At 46.2% G+C, this 19,263-nt stretch overlaps 1 protein-coding gene and 1 long non-coding RNA gene across 3 annotated transcripts in view; one reads left to right on the plus strand and one right to left on the minus strand.

Moving 5' to 3' along the window:
• The window catches only part of NHS (NHS actin remodeling regulator), a 339,957-nt gene that overhangs the window by 188,599 nt on the left and 132,095 nt on the right, over window positions 1-19,263 (plus strand). The gene's annotated exons all lie outside the window — the stretch shown is intronic.
• Window positions 11,833-17,360, minus strand: LOC113597694 (uncharacterized). The gene is made up of 3 exons (XR_003418476.2): window positions 16,988-17,360; window positions 12,683-14,172; window positions 11,833-12,314 (listed from the first exon to the last, which is right to left on the minus strand). It is a non-coding gene; the product is annotated as an uncharacterized LOC113597694 (long non-coding RNA).

Here is a 19,263-nt window from a genome sequence, read left to right on the forward strand (position 1 = left end):
TGTCCTGTGTGGTCCTTGGTTGACCCGGTCCGATACTTAAAGATGAAAAATTGTATTTTGTTTTATAATATTTTATAGGGGCACCTAGGTGGCTCAGTCGCTTGAGCATCCGACTCTCGATTTCGGCTCAGGTCACGGTCTCGTGGTTCGTGAGTTTGAGTCCCACATTGGGCTCCACGCTGATGGCACAGAGCCTGCTTGGGATCCTCTCCCCCCCCCCGCCCCCCCCTGCTCGTGCTCTCTCTCCCTCTCTCAAAATAAACTTAAAACCATACATTATGATATTTTATATTTTTTACTTGTCGCTAACGTAAGAACTTACCACTTTCTCATTTAGTCTGAATTAGGCTCACCTTATGGTCTGGCTACATCTTTTTCATTTAAAAGGCAATGTAGTTATTTGCTGGTGGCAAGTGAAGTGATAAAGATAAAATATTAATGTATACGATTTTTTAAAAAGTGAAAAGCAGCTACCCCTCTCCGAATCATTGCCCGAAGTTAACCATGGTTTATTGCTCTAGCTGTGTGGCCTTGGCCAGACTTCCCGACTCCTGGGCCTCGGTTCCTTCATCTGTAAAGGGGGGGGTGATATTAGTCCTAATCCCATAGGGTTCTTGTGGGGATTAAGTACAATGTCTGACGTGTGTTCTCGCTAAACCAGTATTAGCTACCGTTGTCAGTAGTATGTACTTTCTGTATGCATCGGTGCTGACGCTGCGTCTTTCCTAGCTTCAGACCTTTAACCGTGGGGCCAGGCCTCAGTGAGCAGTATTTTGCCAACGGCATTTTCACTCAGGATAGGGCCCGCATGAGTGAGGAAGCCTGGCCTTTGATTTGGTTTTCTTCAGCGGGATTCAGTTTGGTTCGATTTCCTTCATGGCTTCTAAGAAATGCTAGGCTTTCTTGAGTAGGAGAGGGAAAGAATTGGAACGGGCTTCTTGCTCCCAGGAGGGACCTGACCGATAAGGTCATTGCTTCTCTTGCAAGCCCCTGGACCCTCAATTTGGGTGCCGTCGCCCAGAGGCTGCTCTCCTACCTGCGAATGTGATGGGAAGATTTATGGCCGAAAGAATAGCTCTGACTGACTTCGATGGAAGAGGGAACCAAGATCTTCTATTAGATGAGTGGATGGAAAATCAGTTGGGTTTTTAGTTTAGTTTTCTTTTTTCTTTTTTAAAATGAAGCGGGGAAAAGAGCGAGTGTGTTGGTTTTGCTAGTTTGCTCTGAAAACCAGAGTTAAGAGTGTGTCCGTGTGGTTGCTTGTACGCAGGGAGCAGAAGAAATCACCTCTGAGGCATCTGACAAAAGGCATGAGCAGACCGTGCATGCTTTTTTGTCTGCCTTCAAAACCGGGGGTATTTGTTCGATAACTTGATGTTCGAAGTCCAGGGAAAGAGTCCGAGAACCTGTCTCCTTGTCCCGGTTCTGCCATGTGTGGCCCGGAACGAGTTACTTAACCTCTCTGTGCCCCAGGTGTGTCCTCTATTTAAGAAAATGAGGCTGGAAGTCCCTGCCCTCCAGAGCTATTTTGGGGGAATGAGAGATGTGATAACGGGTCACGCTGTCGCGTTGTTGGCTGCACTGCGGGCGGCTGCTGGAGAGTCAGAAGACTGGCCACCACCCTCGAGGGACTTCGAGCCAGCGAGAACTCAAAGCACACGTGTAAAAAGCTGCCTGAACGCTTACGAAGGAAAAAGATAAACCCAGAGTCACCACAAGAGCATTTGATAATAATAAGATAGATGCCTGAGAGAAAAATGTGGCTAGAGACCCACAGGGAGTTGACAGAGTGACAGGATACGGTGTCAGTTGCTTTTTTTCAGTTAAGAGATCAGGTTCTCCATTTTAGCCACACCCCCCGGGCCACCTTCTGTGAGCAAACACAGCCATTGACTTGAGGTCCGAGAGTGCCCCTAATGTCGCTAGACCCCTGATCCGAGGAGAAGCCATGACCTCCTTAGCTCAGCCCTCTAATCGGCCCTGCCTGTCCATCAGGACTTGGGAAGCTGGGCTGAGATGCCATAAACAAAGCACTGCGACACCAGGGAGACGCGCGACGCCACTGCTCTGCCGCCAAGATGGCAGAGTAGCCCTGAAATAAATCTCTTCACTGTACTGTAGGCTCTATGCAGGCTTATTAGGTCTCTTTCCCGAACTCTCTGAGGTTCACAGGACAGGGAACCGGTAACAGGATTTCTCTCTTAAGTTCTTAAGTGACTTGCCTGGGGTCACCTTGTTTATTAGTGAATCGTAGGGGGCGGGGGTGGGGTGGGCGTACATGGGGGATTTCCTAACACCCAGGCCAGTGTGGATTAAGCTGTTGAAGCTTCTAGGGGAAGATACAAATACAGCGGCAGATATCAGCTTATTGATTAATTAATTTCTGCAGCAACTGCAAATCTGTGTTAAAGAATGCACTTTGTTTTTCACTTAATAATAACGATGAGCTGGCTCTCACGTGCTTCTTTACCTTCTTTCAAAAACAAACTACCAAGATGGTCACTGTCCAGTTCGTTGGAACTGGAGTCAGTTGAACGAGTACCTGAGTTAATTGTTGAACTGAGTAGTATGAAAACCACGTACCACTGCCAAGCACGAAACCTCCCTTCCCTTCCCTACCAGGTCTGCTGCTCTGAGGGTAGGGCCAGGACCCCTGAGGTTCAAGTCCAGCAAAAAATCAGTTCCTTGGCCACGTACTAAAAGCTTGGGAACCGATTTGTTAATTATTCTTTTCCTTCTGTGTCATTTTTCAAGATAAACTTACTTGGGCCAGCCTCCTGGAAAACCTTTTAAAATGCTAATCGCGCAGTTGTGTGAATAATGTAAAAATGAGTCACGTGCTACACTCAGCACTTGACTAATTAACAAGCAGTAAATGAACCCTTGCCTAGCAAATTCTGTACCCGCCTGTGTGAATGGCAGGGAGCTTCATGGAGCCACAGTTGGAAGAGTTTGGCTTAAGTAAATGGGTTCTTATAGGAATTGGCCCGTGGAAATCAGGAATCGTTAGGCATAGCACTATCTTTTCCCAAAATTGAACACCATTGGCGGATTCCATTCGGGGAATGTTCGTTGAGCCCCTGTAGGGCTTTGTGATAGGCCCGGGGAACAGGATACAAAGGTGAATTAAATGCGAAGGATGCTCCTAAGAGTTAATAATCTGGTGAAAGACAGAGGTGAATAATCAAAGACAGGAGTGGGATGCTTTAGACCACAAGGACAGAATATCCAATTAATGGTGGCTTACGTGATAACGATATTTAATTATCTCACAAGATCTAATGTCTGAAGGTAGGCGGTTCTAGGGTTGATTTAGTAGCTGGACGTTGTTGTTCACACCAGCTTCCTCCCACGCTTTTGCTCTGCCATCCTCATCGTGTTGGCTTTTTGTCCTTAGGCTTGTGATGGTCTTGTTCCAACTATCATATTCTCCAACAACAGACTTCACAAGTAGGAAGCAAGGCAGGGGCAGTAGAAGGCCGTGCCCCACTCACCTGCCATTCACCAAAACAAGTCACACGGCCACACCGAGACGCAAGGCTGGGGTGCTGGAAAGCCACGCTGTCTAGACAGCCACTTTCCATCATCAGCCCCGTCCCTACGATCCCTATGGAAGGGAAGGGATTAAAAAATGTGCAGGGCAATTAGACATCTCTGCCACACAATGCAGAAAGTGCTCATAATGCAGTAAGTACAGATACTCGCAGAGTACAGAGACAGTTAATTCTGCCTTGAAAAATGATGGGAGGTTTTGTAGAGGACCTGACATTTTAGCTGAGTCACCAGGCGGATGAGGGATGAAATCCAAACAGGAAACCCGGTGCGTAAAGACAGAGTGGCATGAGAGAGCTTGTCGGGGTTTTGTGCTGTTTGTATTTTCTTGGCCTCTTTACCCCATCTTTTGGTCAAACCCATAGCTAGCAAGTCACTTAACTCCTCGGGGTCCTAGAGTCCTCATCTGTGTAAAGGACACAGTTGGATTGCACAGCTGTAAAAAGGTCTGCAAGGTTTTCTCACTCATCCTGTCTCTCCTTTACAGCGGTTCAAGTAGACATTTCTTACACAGATAGCACAGGAATTCTTTAACCTTCTCTCCTCGATAGAAGCACATTTTGAAACATTTCTCAGAGAGGCAGTGTGGCGTCCTCAGCAGAGCATGAGACTGGGGATCACGGATCTGAACTTGAAGCCTTACTTTGTCATTCACTTGCTGTGTGTCTTCCGGAAGACACTTAAGCTCTCTGTAGCTCAGTATCCTCGTCTGTAAAAGGGAGGTAATAGCATTTATCTGCACGGCTCTTTGGAAGACAGTGATAATTGTCATTAATGTGCAGCACAATGGTAGATACTTATCAGGTTCTCGGTAACTCACAAATGAAGAGATAAAAGTGGCCAATATATAAAGTTTTAAATGTTCAGTGAGGCATAACTGTGTGTGTGTGTGTGTGTGTGTGTGTATTAAATGGACCTGGACTTTTAAAATCAGTAACCCTCGGTGTGGGCAGTGTGGATGGCACAGAGACTTTCAGGTAGTGCTGATGAGACTATGAACTGATAATGACATTTCTGGGGGACAGTGTGGCCATTGGAATGTGTCTTTTAGAAATGTTCAAGCCCTTTGACCCAGCAATTCAAAGTCTAAGAATCTATGCTGGGTAGATAATTGATGATGTGAACATGGGGTATAATTAGTATAAAGTTATTCCTCATGATGGTATTGGAGTAAAAGGTATTGGGATCAGCACAAATAACCAACAGTAGACAAGTCATTAAGCGAATTAAGCTTGACTCAGATATTTTAATATTACCCAGATATTAAGAATCCGGTTTGGGGAGGATATTTGATGATGTAGGGAAAATAATCACGATAGAATATTTATGTGAAAAAAGCAGCCTACGAAACAGTATGTACAACATGGTCCCAGTTTTGTAACAGTAAATAACTATCATGCTTAGAAAAGTCACTGGAAGGTAAAACACCAAAATGTGAAAATGATTATCTCTGGGTACTGGAAACACAGGGGGGTTTTATCTTCTTCGGTGCTGCTCTGAATTCTACAGGTTATCTTGCATTGTACCTGTAATGATATGGAAAAACACTTCCAAAATTAAGAGAAAATATCAGGTTAGAAAGATTACCCAAAAAACCCGGATGCATCAACTCCAATCAACTTGTAAGAATACTCACACATCCCACAAGAAAAAGAAGGTTGGAAGGAAATATGTCCAAATCTATTCAGTTATTTTCTCTGGTTCGTGGAATGATGGATTGTTGCCATTTTCTTCTTTATACTAGTTTGTGTTTTCCGCCTTTTCCATGTTTGGCATATGTTATTTTTATGAGCAGAAAAAGAAAGCTACCACCACAGAAAGCCCACAACAAGACGTTGTCCTGAGTGCTGCGTTACACATGGCCCCCAGTGTGGAGTGTGGAGAACTGGTACCCACGTTGACCACCTCTGCCTCCTGAATGCACCAAGTGCCATGTTGCAAAAGGCAGAGGGACGAAGCCAGAGGTGCTGGTGATGGGGCAGATGAGTACATTTTGCAGGTATCAGAAATCACAATAGAACCTGTCCTCCATGCCGCAGGGACTGCAGGGCAAGCCTGCTTTTTATGAACGCGTGCTTGCTGATCCAGTAGGTGCCTCTGGCTGGATGCATAGAGCTCTCTGGTGGCCAAGAGGTGTCAACGCAGCAATGTTTGTACCTCGGAACCAAGTCCAGGTTCTACTAGCCAAACCAGAATGTTCAGACACTGCTGCATACTTGCAGATTAAAGTCGAAGACCCCGTAACAGGTAGGAAAACATCGGTCAGCACTATTCCCATAGTATCTCTAACAAAGAAGGAATCTTCCGTGTCTAACAGCTGGGGTGGGTACCCGCTCTGCCTTCACGCCCGTGTCAAAGGCACTCGATCCTTCTTGGTTTTGTAATAACTGTTTATTAAATTGTGAGCCATAGCAACTACTGTGTGAGCCTTGATCACGTTGCTTGTCTCACAAGCCCATACTGTGGGAAAGTGTCCTTGTGGGTTGTTTTCCAAGCGGGTCTGGTCTTCAGGGCATCATAGAATGTTACAGCTGGAAGGAGCCTTAGAAACAAAGAGACTGAGCTCCAGGAAAGCCAAGTGGCTTAGAGAAATGATTCATTACTGGCTGATCTAAGAATGGAACCCATTCCAACCTTGAGAATTTCGTCCAGCAGCCTCCCCTATTTCCCTCAGGCTGCCTTCATCCCTCAGGTGGCTGACTTGAAACCAACACTAACGCTTCAGATTCTCATTGTTCCTGGGTAGTCTTGTATTTCTCTGTGTTGGCATCACACTGTGTGTGTGTGTGTGTGTGTGTGTGTGTGTGTGTGTAGCTATGTATGATCATTAGTCTATGTATGTAACTGTCACTGTATTCTATTATATCTCTACCATTTGATTTGGCCATATTCCATACCCTCTGCTGTATTATAAATTCCTTGAAGATAATCTTCTGTGTCTTTTGTATTCCAACATAATACTCTCTAGAGGTGTTGGGACCATTGACACAATTCATGTTACTTTCTTTGTAAGCCATGAATGAAAATAATGTCTGAATCATTTGGGTCCTTAGACTCAGGACTTTGTTTATAGGATATTGTTCTATATTTAACTTCTGTATTGGCACTGGCTTTTAGAGAGGCCTGAAGATTAGTGGAAATTTACCCCCTGGGCATTCTAGAATGTTCCACTGAGAGGTAATTAAGGGGAAGAAAAGGAACAACTTGTACTCCCCAATTGGCGAGCCATTTATTTGGTTATATATTTATTTCTGCTAGAGCAAAAGTGCTTTCAATTTTATTGCACTCTAACATCGTCTCAATAATCACCAGGGTAGCATAGTGATGGTACCTTAGAACTTTGCTGCACAATTGGTAATATGAGGATAAGCTCTGAAATGCTCTCTGCAGTCAATTTGAATATTCTATCATTTTATTCGTTTTGACAGTGAATTTTTAAGAAAAGAGAGAAATACACATAAGAAATCGTTTAAAGTGGACCTTGTTGGGGGGTTGGTGCTTCGGTGGCTCAGTTGGTTAAACGCCCAATTTCATGCTCAGGTCATATTTTTATATAGTTCATGGTTTGACCCCACGTCGGGCTCTGTGCTGACAGCTCGGCACCTGGAGCCCGCTTCGGATTCTGTGTCTCCCTCTCTCTCTGCCCCTCCCCCACCCATTCTCCGTCTCTGTCTCTCTCTCAAAAATAAACAAACATTAAAAAAAATTTTTTTAAGTGGGCCTTGGGATGTGCTGTGCTAGGAAAAGAAATAAACACCAGCATGGTGAGGGGTTTGGAGCCAGAGCTATAGGGTTTGATTTTTGGCATGTCCAACCTAGGAGGAAGAAAATGGATAGGGGTGTAAATGGGGCAGATGGGCCTTAGATGGTTGTTGAGTATGTGTGATGAGTGTGTAGAGTTTCATTGTAAAGTCCTATCTACTTTAGGGGTTATTTAGAAATGCTCCATTAGAACCTTAATTCCTCTCTTCAAAAAAAATAATAAGGAAATTCTTAAACTTGGCCAAGGTCATTAAACAAATAAATGGAAAAAAACCAACATAGTTAATACAAGACTATGCTTATTAAAACACAAAGGTTATAATGAGCACAGACCTTGAAGTAGGACACGGGTTTAAATCACATCTCTTACTCCATTTGTAACCTTGGGTGTCTTTGACCTTCTGTTTCCTCAGCTCTGAAAGAAGGATATAAGACCCACCTTCCAGAGTTGTTGGGGCCATGAGAAACGAATATGTGTCAAGCACCTAGAACTCTACCTGCCCTTGGTAGACATTTCCTCAAAGTAGTTCCTGCTTTTTTTTATATTATTAGTTTACTATTTATTATTAATATCCTAAATGGATTAAGAATCCCAATGGCTCACTGGGATTAAGAATCCCAGTAGGCTCACTGGGAGGGAACATGTTCGGGAGCAGTCATTCCTTTGGTCCTCAGGCAAACAGGAGCTCCCAGGCCGCATGAAGAGGGCCAGCCCACAAGTCCCAATGTTTTGGAACTTGATTTGGGGGCCTCTTCCAGGCAGCAGCAGCAACCTAATGGGAGAGAACGTCCCATCAAATCCCAAGGGATACCTAGTTTCATTGGGTGTGGGAGTGCAAGGATCCTTTACACAGGAAGGACTTCTAAAACAAATCACTCCTCAGTGTACAACTCACCCCCAAGTCTCCTGCTTCCTCCTCTATCCCAGTGTTCCTCAATTCCCAGTGAGAGTGGCCTGTATCTTTCACCGGCAATTCACAGTGAGCTTCTCCCATGGAGTCTGATTTGCTTCTGTATCCCCAATACATGGCTCACAAGGAGGACTGAGGGGTTTTTTTGATGGATGGATGGGAGGAAGGGTGGATGAGTGGGTGAGTGGGTGGGTGGATGGATGACAGAAACTGACCTGAGGTGGGATGCTTATGTATCTCTGTGTTCCAACAGTAGGGTTTTGCTTTTTAGTCTTTTTAAGCATCTTGTTGACCTTTTGAGAAAATTCCCACTAATAACCTACTGTATCCCAGATAGTCTACCAGTGAGCACCTGTTGTATACCAATGAGCATCTAGTTTTTATATCATTTAATCCTCACAACACTCTGTGAAGTAGGCCTTGTTAATACCATTTTACAGATGGAGAAATCCACGATCAGAAAGGTTGAAGAACTTGCCCAAGTTCACGTACCATTTATAGTCAAGTTCTTTCCTGTATGTCATGCAATGCAGGCATACCTATCGCACAAACTGTTCATACCAGTGTAGAAGTGAGGAAGAGAGTCACTAACCCAATACATTTCTGAGAGGCAAGGGTCACTATTCAGAAGAAAATCTGACGGCAAAAGGGAGTTTTCACTTGGATATACATTGGAGGGTGGGTGGCAGATGAGGGGAGGGTGTGGATCCATGGAGGGAGGAAAGAAGTAGCAGGCACTCCTGCAATCCCAGGCTTCTCCTCCAAAGGGAACTCAGTCACGGGTAAGAAGGAGTGAGGCGGGTTGTTCTGTCTCCGTTCTGCTTGGGGCATCCCTGGGATCAATCCACCCCACCTGTCCACAGGACAACTTCCGCTAAAAAATTCACTGGAGACAGTGAAAGGAGACCAAATGTTTTGGCTGTCCTACTGTCTTTGCTCAGGTTCAGAAAAAGAACAGGAGAAGAAACCGAGACGTCGATTCCTGTGCACATGCTTCATTGAGGGAGTGCTCTCAGGAAAAGGGGAGTCAGGGAAGCAGGCCAGGGCAAGGGGGAAAGACCTAAGTCTGTCTGTGGTCTCAGGTAGACACTCGCTTTCGACTCATCTCACACAGGAGCAGGAATTGCACCAGAGTTGATCCCACCTTGAAGCTAGGGGACCGGCCTTCTGTATCACTGAATCAGTCAGTTATTAGCTATGGGGCTGCCCTTGGGGAAGGGAGCCTAACCTTCTGGGCTAGGTAATTCCCACTGACCCAGGGCATCTCTCCAGAGTGCTGTTAACAGCCAATACTATAGCATCTGGGGGAGGGGATCCCCACCCAGTTAAGAGGCCGTGGGTAGGGCATCAACAGTATCCACTGTCCCCACCAAACTACCATCTAGGCCCCTGCTGGCGTGGCATGTATGCAAAATTTCTGCCTGGATTTTGGCCACTGCCCTTCCCATCCGGATGCAGACTGACTTGATGAGTGGAGATAGTCCAACTGAAGTTTCCTTCTTTGAAGGAGAGGGGACACCAAGCAGGGATCCTTCCCATGAGCTTGCCAGTCTAGAGACTTTCCCCACTCATTCTTTGTTGGCCATCTACTGCTGGGGTCCCCCTCTGACTCAGTCAAAACTTAACATTCTTGGTAAAGTGTAGCCTAAGGTTTTTACTTTAATGGCAATTATCATGCAACAGCTCCCTTTGATGTAGGACAGCCAACATCATGACGTCTAGGTTATATTTTCTGTCCTCTGTCCCCAAGTTTTAGTTGTCGTCTTAGTTCACATGTCCCCCCTTCCCGCTAAACTCCCATCCAACACTTCCTTCTCCAGTCCTGTTAATACTTAACCTGAGGTCAAGGTTTCTTTGGGTGAAGAACAATGAAAAAGCCATCAAGCTGGCTTTGAGTGCTAAGGGAGTGAAACCTGGTTATGTGTCTAATTTGAGACATTCCTAAGAGTAGGCTTTTCTTTACGGTCAAGATCGAAAGAAATGAACGGATGTGAGCTTTTTTTTTTCTTGCCTTACACATTAAGGATTAGTCATAGGATCATGTTGAAATTATTCGATCCAGAAATAAGTGATTAACATTTAACTTTCTTAATGGGCAATTACTCAACAGCTATGCCAGTGGGTAAATATTTACTCATCATCTATTCCAAGGAGTGAATGTTAACTTGAGTCAAACAGTTACTTGTGTTGGTTCTTTAATAATGGCAAAGTGAATTTTATGTAGGAGTAAGAGCTCCAATTTCCTGCCAAGTAAGAATTGACTGAAGGATGTTCAGAGCTCTGAGCTGGGCTTAAATTACAGATAATTTACTCACCTACTCACCCACTCAGAGCAAAAAACAAAAAACAAAAAAAAACAAAAACGCACCACCAACAACAAAAAACACTGGTGATCTGTTATACTCACCACTATGTATTGAAATCTGGCAGCCCCGAATCTCAGAAAGTCAAATAAAATAAATCAACTCCGTTTCTCAGTCCGTAGGTCTGTCAGCCTCTGTTTACCACAAAGCTGCCTGTTTCTTGTCATTAATTCAGATACCCTCAACGTGCCCCATGGACACACAGAGCATATGGCCTGAAGACTCAGTTAAGAGAAAATCGGGTACCATCTCTGAGAGTTTCAGTTCACTTCCAACCAGCATGTTTTTACCAACAGGCAGGAAGTCGATTTAAAAGTTGAAACATGAACCAAGGTTGGAGGTTGAGGGTCAGAATATGGGACGTGAATGCAAATACTTCAGGTGTGGTCTACACGCAGACAGGTCAAAGATGTTTTCCATGGGGAACCAGTGAGAGAGAGGGCTGGCGTTGTCCAGGCTTGTAGAAAGAAGTTTGAGAGGCTGGAACTTGGCATGTGCATTAGGGCAGGCTAACTGCTGTATGAACCACCCCAAGTCTCAGGCCTTCACACAAATTAAGTTTATTTCTTGCTCATGTCACATTCCAAGAGGAGGGGACCTGTGTTCTGCAGGAGTTCAGAAACGCAAACTCCTTCCGGCAGATGAGGCCAAAACACACACACACACCCACCCACACACACACACCCACACACACACACACACACCCACCCACCCACCCACCCACCCACCCAAAAACCAAAAAACCCAAAACCATAGAGCATGGAGAATAGCATGGCAAGTTTGATGGGCACCTCCATAGTCTGGCCGGCGCTGCCACATGACCCCACAAGCGTGCAAAGGAGGCTGGGAAATCTGTGTGCCCAAGACATGGAAGGATATGGTTTCGCGTCGAGCTAGCCGGTCTGCCACCCGTGGCTCGGGGCACGCGACACTCTTCATCTGTTCTTCGGCGAGCGTGTGGAAAAGAGCTAGTGAAGGAGCAACAAAGAAGACAGGCAGGAAGCTAGTTAAAAGTCAGTGGGGCTACTTCGGGGGCGGGGGGGGGGGGGTTGCCGAGTTAGATTCACTTCTAACGGGGGATAAAAATGGATGTCCTTTGGGTTGGTTTTGTTGCGGCCCAGGCTTTAGAGGGTGAGCTCAGCTCACTGGAGCAGAGGACTCGATGAGAGGGAAGGTGTGCTTTGCCTGGGGCCCCTGGCTGCTCAGAAAGTGCGGGGGGGGGGGGGGGGTGGGTGGGCGGGGAGCGGATCGCAGCCTGCCACGGACACCTGATTGTGGGGACTCTGGAGGAGGCCTGTAAGGGGGGGTTCCTCGTCCGCCAGGGGTGTTCAGGGGAGAACAGACTCGGTGGAGAGAGGGTGCCGTGGTGTGCACGGGCTCCATTCTGGAAGGTAGGACGCTCCTGCTCTTGGGTCTGTTGCTTCCCCTCTCTGGCCTGTGAAAGCAGCCCCGGCCCAGCGGGCTGTGTTTGGAGGAGCCCCGCGATGGGAAGGAAGGTTCCGGCAGGGAGCTGGAGGAAAAGCGAGGGCCCAGGGCCTGCCCCAGCCAGCAGGTAGCGTCAGGGGCCTCCGGCCTGGCCTGGCATGGCGCCTGGTGCGGCTCCTGACTGAATCGCGCTCTCCTCCCCAGCGATTCCCACAGGCCCTCTGGGCGGACTCTTTTGTGGCAGTTTCTGGCAGTCCCAAATGTGGCTCGTTGTCAAGCCTCTGGACCGGTGCCCGGGAGCCTGTTGGAAGTCCAGACTCCCAGTCAAGAATGAATTGGCCAAGCGCCAAGATAATATTTTCCCTTATAATCAAGAACTCTGCCTAGGAAATAAGTTCAACTCCCTTCTTATTTTCTTAACTGTTCTTCAGTCTCCTTTTAGAGTAGCCATTATTAAAAGATCAGTATTACGTGCATCCCCCCACACACAGAAATGGCCTCATTTATTTAGCAAACACTTATATGGCACCGACTCTGGGCCTTACGCTTTTCTAAGTATTGTAGAAATATTAACTATTCGGTCTTCACAACGACCCCAGGACATAGGCACTGTTATCATCCCCACTTTACAGATGAGGATGTAGAGGTAGAAAAGGTGTAAGGGCTTACCTGGGGTCAGGCAGCGTATAGGCGGTAACCGTGGGATTCAGACCGAGGCTGTCTAGTTGGGTAACCCCACTGGGCTGGTTCGTTCTATATTCTTTCCCCAGCGAAATCATCAGTTGCTTTTGTAAAAACTGCCGTGACCTACCTCTGCACAGAAAAAGGCACAAATGCTAAGCATACAGCTCAGTGAATTTTCACAGACGGAACACGCCCACGTGCCCGGAACCCTGCCCCAAGCAGATTATCACCGGCCCCAGAAAAGCTCTTTCACCTCTACCCGCACCTTTTGCCCTTATCCTGGCTTTTATTGGCACGGATTACTTGGAACTGTTTACAAGTAGAATCACATGACGTGCCTTCTTCTGTGTGTCCTTTCTTTCCCTCCGTGTTACCTTTGTTGCTGCACATACTTCAGGTTTCTTTCTTTGCGCTGCTGTGCGATATCTCAGTCTGGGAACATACCACAATTGACTTAGCGGTTGTTGTTTTTTAATTGACGGGCATTTTGCTAAGACCCAGTCTGGATTGGTTATGAATACTGCGGCTCCATATGCATCTTTCGGTGAGCTCCTGGACCTGTTTCTGTTGGGTATATACTCAGGAGTGCAAAACCGTAGCGAACACAAATATGTAGCCTTAGTGGGTCCTGCCAGGCAGTTTTAGAAAGTGGGCATACCAGCTTACAGCCCCATCAGCAGTGTGGGGGACTTCTTGGTGCTGCTCAGTCTTGCCAACACTTGGAACTTTCTTTTTACTTTAAGGCATTCTGGTGGGTAGCATGTATCATAGTTTGTTTGTTTGTTTGTTTGTTTTAAATAGCCTACTAGGGGGGCACCTGGGTGGCTCAGTCGGTTAAGCGTCTGACTTCAGCTCAGGTCACGATCTCGCGGTGCATGAGTTCGAGCCCCGCGTCGGGCTCTGGGCTGATGGCTCAGAGCCTAGAGCCTGCTTCCGATTCTGTGTCTCCCTCTCTCTCTCAAAAATGAATAAACAATTTAAAAAAAGAGCCTATTTTTAGAAGGGTTTTTAGACTTACAGAGAAATTGAGACGATGGTACAGAGAGCCCCCACATACCGTGCACCCCTTTTCCCCTAGTATGAACACCTTACATTCGAACGGTAGCTTGTTAGAATTAGCGAAGCAATACTGATAGATTTCCACTCGTGTACTACTTGTTAAACAGCAAGCACGCTGGAGGAATGAATGACACTGTCCGCATCTCCTCCCCTTGTCGCATCGAAGACCGTTGGGGAACAGCTTTACAGTCAGTTTATTCAGACGGACCAGGGCTGGGGTGATGACTCCAGGGCAGTCCTTTGCTTAATAAAGTCAAACCCACCGGATGATGTGGGGACGTTGTGACCTGTAAACCTTTGTGATCGTCATTCTCGATCAGGCGTTCTCCAGATGTGGCCCAAAGCAGCACACAGGGCTCCCGTTAAAATGCCAGTTCTTGGGCCACATCCCACACGAAGAATCAAAACCTCTGGGGCTGGAAGGCAAGAATGTGCCTTGTGAGCAAGAGACTTCAGATGGTTCTAATGCACCCTAAATAGCCTGTTCTAGACATAGAAAGGCGACCCAGTAAATAGTGCCTAGAATATTTTAAATCCAGGAGGCATTCATTTTCCAGGCTGGGCATCTAGTACTGATACTCATTTAGTTCACACTCTCCTTATTTTCGTACAATAAAAGCTCATGGGCTGGGGTGCCTGGGGGGACTCAGTTAAGTGTTTACTTTGTCTCAGGTCATGATCTCGCCATTTGTGAGTTTGAGCCCCACGTCAGGCTCTGTGCTGACAGCTCAGAGCCTGGAGCCTGCTTTGAATTCTGTGTCTCCCTCTCTCTCTGCCCCTCCCCTCCCCAGAAATAAACAAACATTAAAAAAGAAAAAGCTCATGGGCCAAAAGGCAGCCTGTTAATACCAGAGCCCTAAGGAGGATGACTCTTGAGTTGGGTTTCCCAAGACCTTGACTAAAAAAGATTGCACTGGAAAACATAAATGATGCGGCTGGTCCCCCGTGGGTAAGGAAGCTGAGACAGAGAGTTTTAAGGCTCTTGGTCCCCTTGGAATCTCAAAAGGAACTTTAATGTCAAAGAGGGTGTGGAGGACAGCAGGAAGAGATCAGTGTGTAAAATATTCCAATGGCAAATTCCAGAAAAGCAGCAGTCAGAGCTAAATGGGACAAAGAGACAATACACATTAATTTAAGACGACGTTGTCAATTTAGTGGCATGTTTATTGAAATAGCCCTTCATGTTCTAAAAAAAGCACTGGGGTACAGACCTCTGAATCCCTGCAGGAAACTACAAATTCCTGGGAGGGAACAGCAGCCCTAGTCCTGACTTTAATAACAAAAGGCAATTATTTTTAGTATTTTCCAGTAATCTCAGCTGTCTGGTATTGTCAGACTCTATTCATGGACAGCTGGAATGTAGAGTGCATTGAGCGAATGGGGAGGGGAGGAGGGAGGGAGGAAAGGAGGGAGGCATAAAAGAGGAAAAGAGACAGGAGAGAGAAAGAAGGAGAACATGAGTGGGAGCTTACAAGCTTTTTCACTCTGGTATATTATCCAGCATGATGGGCCCCAAGGCAAAAGTGCCAGTCATGTAATAATAAATGCCAAGATCAAACCTCCAGGAACAAATATAAAGGGACTCTTAAACAAGCCATTTGTCAGACCGGTTTTGGGGTACAGGGAAGTGTAAAGCAACTAGAGAGAAAGTAGGTCAGTGATAGATTCTGGTGGAAACACCTGGGAAACCATCGCGGCTGCTCGTGTTGTAACTAATTAAGAGGTGGTGAAACCACAACGCTTGGTGGCGTTGGAGGGGATGGGGGGGTCGCAGAGGAATGGAATTAATTTTTTCATTTATTTCATTTTAATTAATGGAATTAATTTCTTAAAGCTGCTTGGAAAATCCCAACTTGTAGCCTCAGCAGATCTGATGGCTGAATAGCACGGTGAGGCGATTATGTTGGAAAAATCATAAAGAAGCGGGAAGTTGTCCAGTGGACATGGTCTGTCATGGGGGAGGGGGTGGCTCAGCACAGGCTTGCCCATCACAGGCCAGAACATGAACACCGGTCCCCTCCCAACGTAAAGAGTAAACCCTGAACACAAGTACTGAAGGGCCCTGGGCACAGCAGAATTGTTTGCCACAGGCAGCGTGCATGTCTGAAGTCAAGATAAATGGGTTTGATGATGGAAAGGAGCAGTTGTCCTAAACATTACACAATTGTTGGATGAGGAAGGACAACGTGGTCTAGAGCTCCAGAAGACGTTTCTGTGGCGTCTCAGAAAATCTTGCTCGGAAAGCTCGTTCAGATTTTCCTGGACACCAGCAGTCTTACGGAGATCCCTAAGTGGCCCAAATGGATAACTGATAGAAATATTTCAGCCAGGGAGGAACACAGCTGCTTGTTTTTTAAGGGTTTGCTGTTAACTGGTACTTCAGCTGACCTTACCCTCATATTCTGGGAAAAGAGCGACAAGCCGTAAGCTCTTTTTAGCACCGTGAGAGAGATCAGCTTCTTTTACGTAAAAGGAAACTTAGAGGCGTTAAGTCACTGTCTAAAGTCACAAAGCTTATTAAAAACAACCCAAATCAAGTTTCCAACTGCTGTTATTTAACCTTGAGAGTTGCTTTCCATCAGTTCTCTTATAAAGTAGACTTGACCTGCAAATGTGAGCTGTCCCCGAATGCCAGGAAGGAAACAGGACCAACACCATAGTCGTCTTGGGAAGCTTAAGGCTATTGGCTAGGACAGCAAACACGATTCCTTTTTCTAAACAGTGCAAGCTGGGATAGTCTCTCTCTCTCTCTCTCTCTCTCTCTCTCTCTCTCTCTCTCCCTCCCTCCCTTCCTCCCTCCCTCTCCCTCCCTCTCCCTCTCCCTCTCTCTCTCCCCCCCTCTCCCTCTCCCCTCCCCCTGCCTCCCTCCCTCCCTCCCCTACTCCCTGTCTATCCCCACACCTCCCCTCCTCTCTTTCCTCCTCTCTCCCCCTCTGACACATACACACACACACATACACACACACACACACACACACACACACACAATCCAACCTGTGTGATTCTCAAGGGGTTCCTTGGTGCACTAATGGATAATATGAGAAATCATGTGAAATCTTCCCAAGGAAAGCATTCTGAATGCTTGGAAATGGTAACACAGAGAAGGGCTGGAGAGTCACAGCTTCCTTCCACCTGGGCCCCTGGTCTTTGGTAGTAACTAAAGATGCCTGCTGTCATTCATCAGTAAGTGAGTTAAGTAGGCTTCTGAGGAAGATGCCCTCAGATGCTCACCTGAAGATGGCCCGACACAAGTCTAAGAAAGTAGGCTCTGGAAGGTGCCAGCAAGACGCCGGTAGAGCAAGGCAGTATATTTGTGGCAGACCGGGGAGGAGATCTCCTGGTGAGGTGGCTGTGGCCTTGCGTGGAAAGCACGAGGAGTGGCCCCGCGTGGCTGCTGCGCCTCCCTGCCGCTTGCCTGAGCAAGTCAACTTTTACCTTTCTCTCTCTGAGAACGGTGTTTAAGGAGAGAAAAAAGTTCAAAGGTAGAAGAAAATCCTTTACACTTCTTTAAGTGGGGTTTCTTCCGTGTGGGGGGTCCCTTAGAACACAAGGCTGTTTGGCAACAATCTAGTTACTGTTAACATGATAAACTGATTAGACTCATTTCCATTCTTCCATACATGCACTGAACACACACTTGCACGTCTTTTCTGAGGAATTTAGCAACAGTGATTTCAGGCTTGGGGGTTTAAATCAAGATAAACTACTTTCCTTCTTTCCGAGGAGCAGGATTCAAGAAATATGTCGGCCAAGTGCCAGAACAATCTCAGACAAAACATGCTGGCTTCACTCGGGGACATTGAATTGATACTTGTAACCATTTCAAACTTCTCTCGAAGATATTTCAGAGCTCAGAAAATAGAACAAAAGGAATTTGAATTCTTTTTTTCTCTTTCCAGAGTCCACAGCTTCTCACGAATGCCTGCCAAACCAAGTATATAGTTAGACATTTATTCAGTCATTCGCATTGCCATTATTAATGGTTCAAACAAAGAGCATAATAAAATACAGTTATAAGTGCTAAAAGATGTTTCTGTGACTTCACACCATGGCTCAACCACCACCCTAATGGTACTGCTCCAATGGCCAAGTCATTAAGCCTCTTTAGTCTTCACTCTGATTGACACCCAAAGCTAGAGTGGCAGTCAGAGAGGGGCACAGAGTTTAATGAGCTACTAGAACTTTCTTTGCCCAAGCCCATGGGTGGGACTCATGGCCCAAGAGGAAAAGAAATCAGCCTGGTTTCAGTGACCTCTCATTGAAGACTGTAGACTCCTTAAAGGCCATGAATTTGCCTCTTCAAGGACCTATTGTCACCATCCCACATCATTCTACTCTGGGACCTTAAGAACGTCACTTAGGCAATATTTGTGTCCTGATAATGAAGAATTGTTAATATGATTTTTAGCAATAGAGTTAAAAGTTATTGATCAAGGTAGAAATAGGGTACAAATATGAGATCCTTATTTGTCAAATGGGAGACAAGTTAAGGGTGCTGTGCCACCACTTTAGTAAAACATTTCCCAAGCTATGTAGGTTCCTCGGGAAATAGTAGGTCACACACATACATTTCTGTGGTCAAAAAGGTTTGAGAAAACTGGATGAGGCGCACACACACACACACACACACACACACACACACATATTTCTTTACTGCAGAACCTATCAGAGCCTTTAATATCCTGAAATACATTGTGATTCTCTGCATGAGGTAGTTCCCAAATTCATTTGACCATAGAGCTCTATTAACACATGTGGGTCTTGGATTCCATGAAACATATTTCAGGACGTGCTATTTTAGAAAGCCAATTTTCTGTAAGGGTGATCCTTTATAGCACAGGCAGGCTGTGCCTCCAGCAATAAAGAATTTCTGGGGCTTCTCAGTGGGAGGAAGGGGGGAAGGAGTTGGGGATAGAGGGTGATCAGGTATACGAATCAGCAAGCAAGGTCTTGAACTCCTTGAGGCCAGGACTCCGGGAGGACTCCTTGAGGTCGCTCTCACCAGCATCTAGCAGAAGTGTTTGATACTTGATTGTTGAGTAAATGGATTCATGAATGCTTTCTCCAAAGTTGAGTTAAGCCAAGCACCGGCTGATCCTGATTATCCTTTGACTTAGGGCCGCATGAGGATTTAAAATGCATCCTGAAGGTTTGGGACCCCTTATACTAGATAAATGACCAAATCAGGTGAAGAACTATCAGAACTGGCTCACCCTGGGCATCCCAGAGCTGTAGCCTCCCCCCAGTGAAATCCTCAAGAGTGATTTTGGTTGGGGCAGGAGATGCCTGGTGCCTCCCCGTTCGAGTTGAGAATGACGAAAGCATGTCTGGTTACGTTTTGAGGCGGGCTTTGAGGCCAGTACAGGGGCTCTTCTCTCTGCATCTATGCTGATACAACTGCCACTGGTTCTTAGATGCACATCGTGACACATCAGCGTGTCAGTTGTGAGCTCAAGTTGTAAGCCTCACGTACTTTGTTATTAGTGACAGGCATTTGGGAACGATTG

Source organism: Acinonyx jubatus, chromosome X, assembly GCF_027475565.1.
Source record: "Acinonyx jubatus isolate Ajub_Pintada_27869175 chromosome X, VMU_Ajub_asm_v1.0, whole genome shotgun sequence".
Lineage (NCBI taxonomy): Eukaryota > Metazoa > Chordata > Mammalia > Carnivora > Felidae > Acinonyx > Acinonyx jubatus.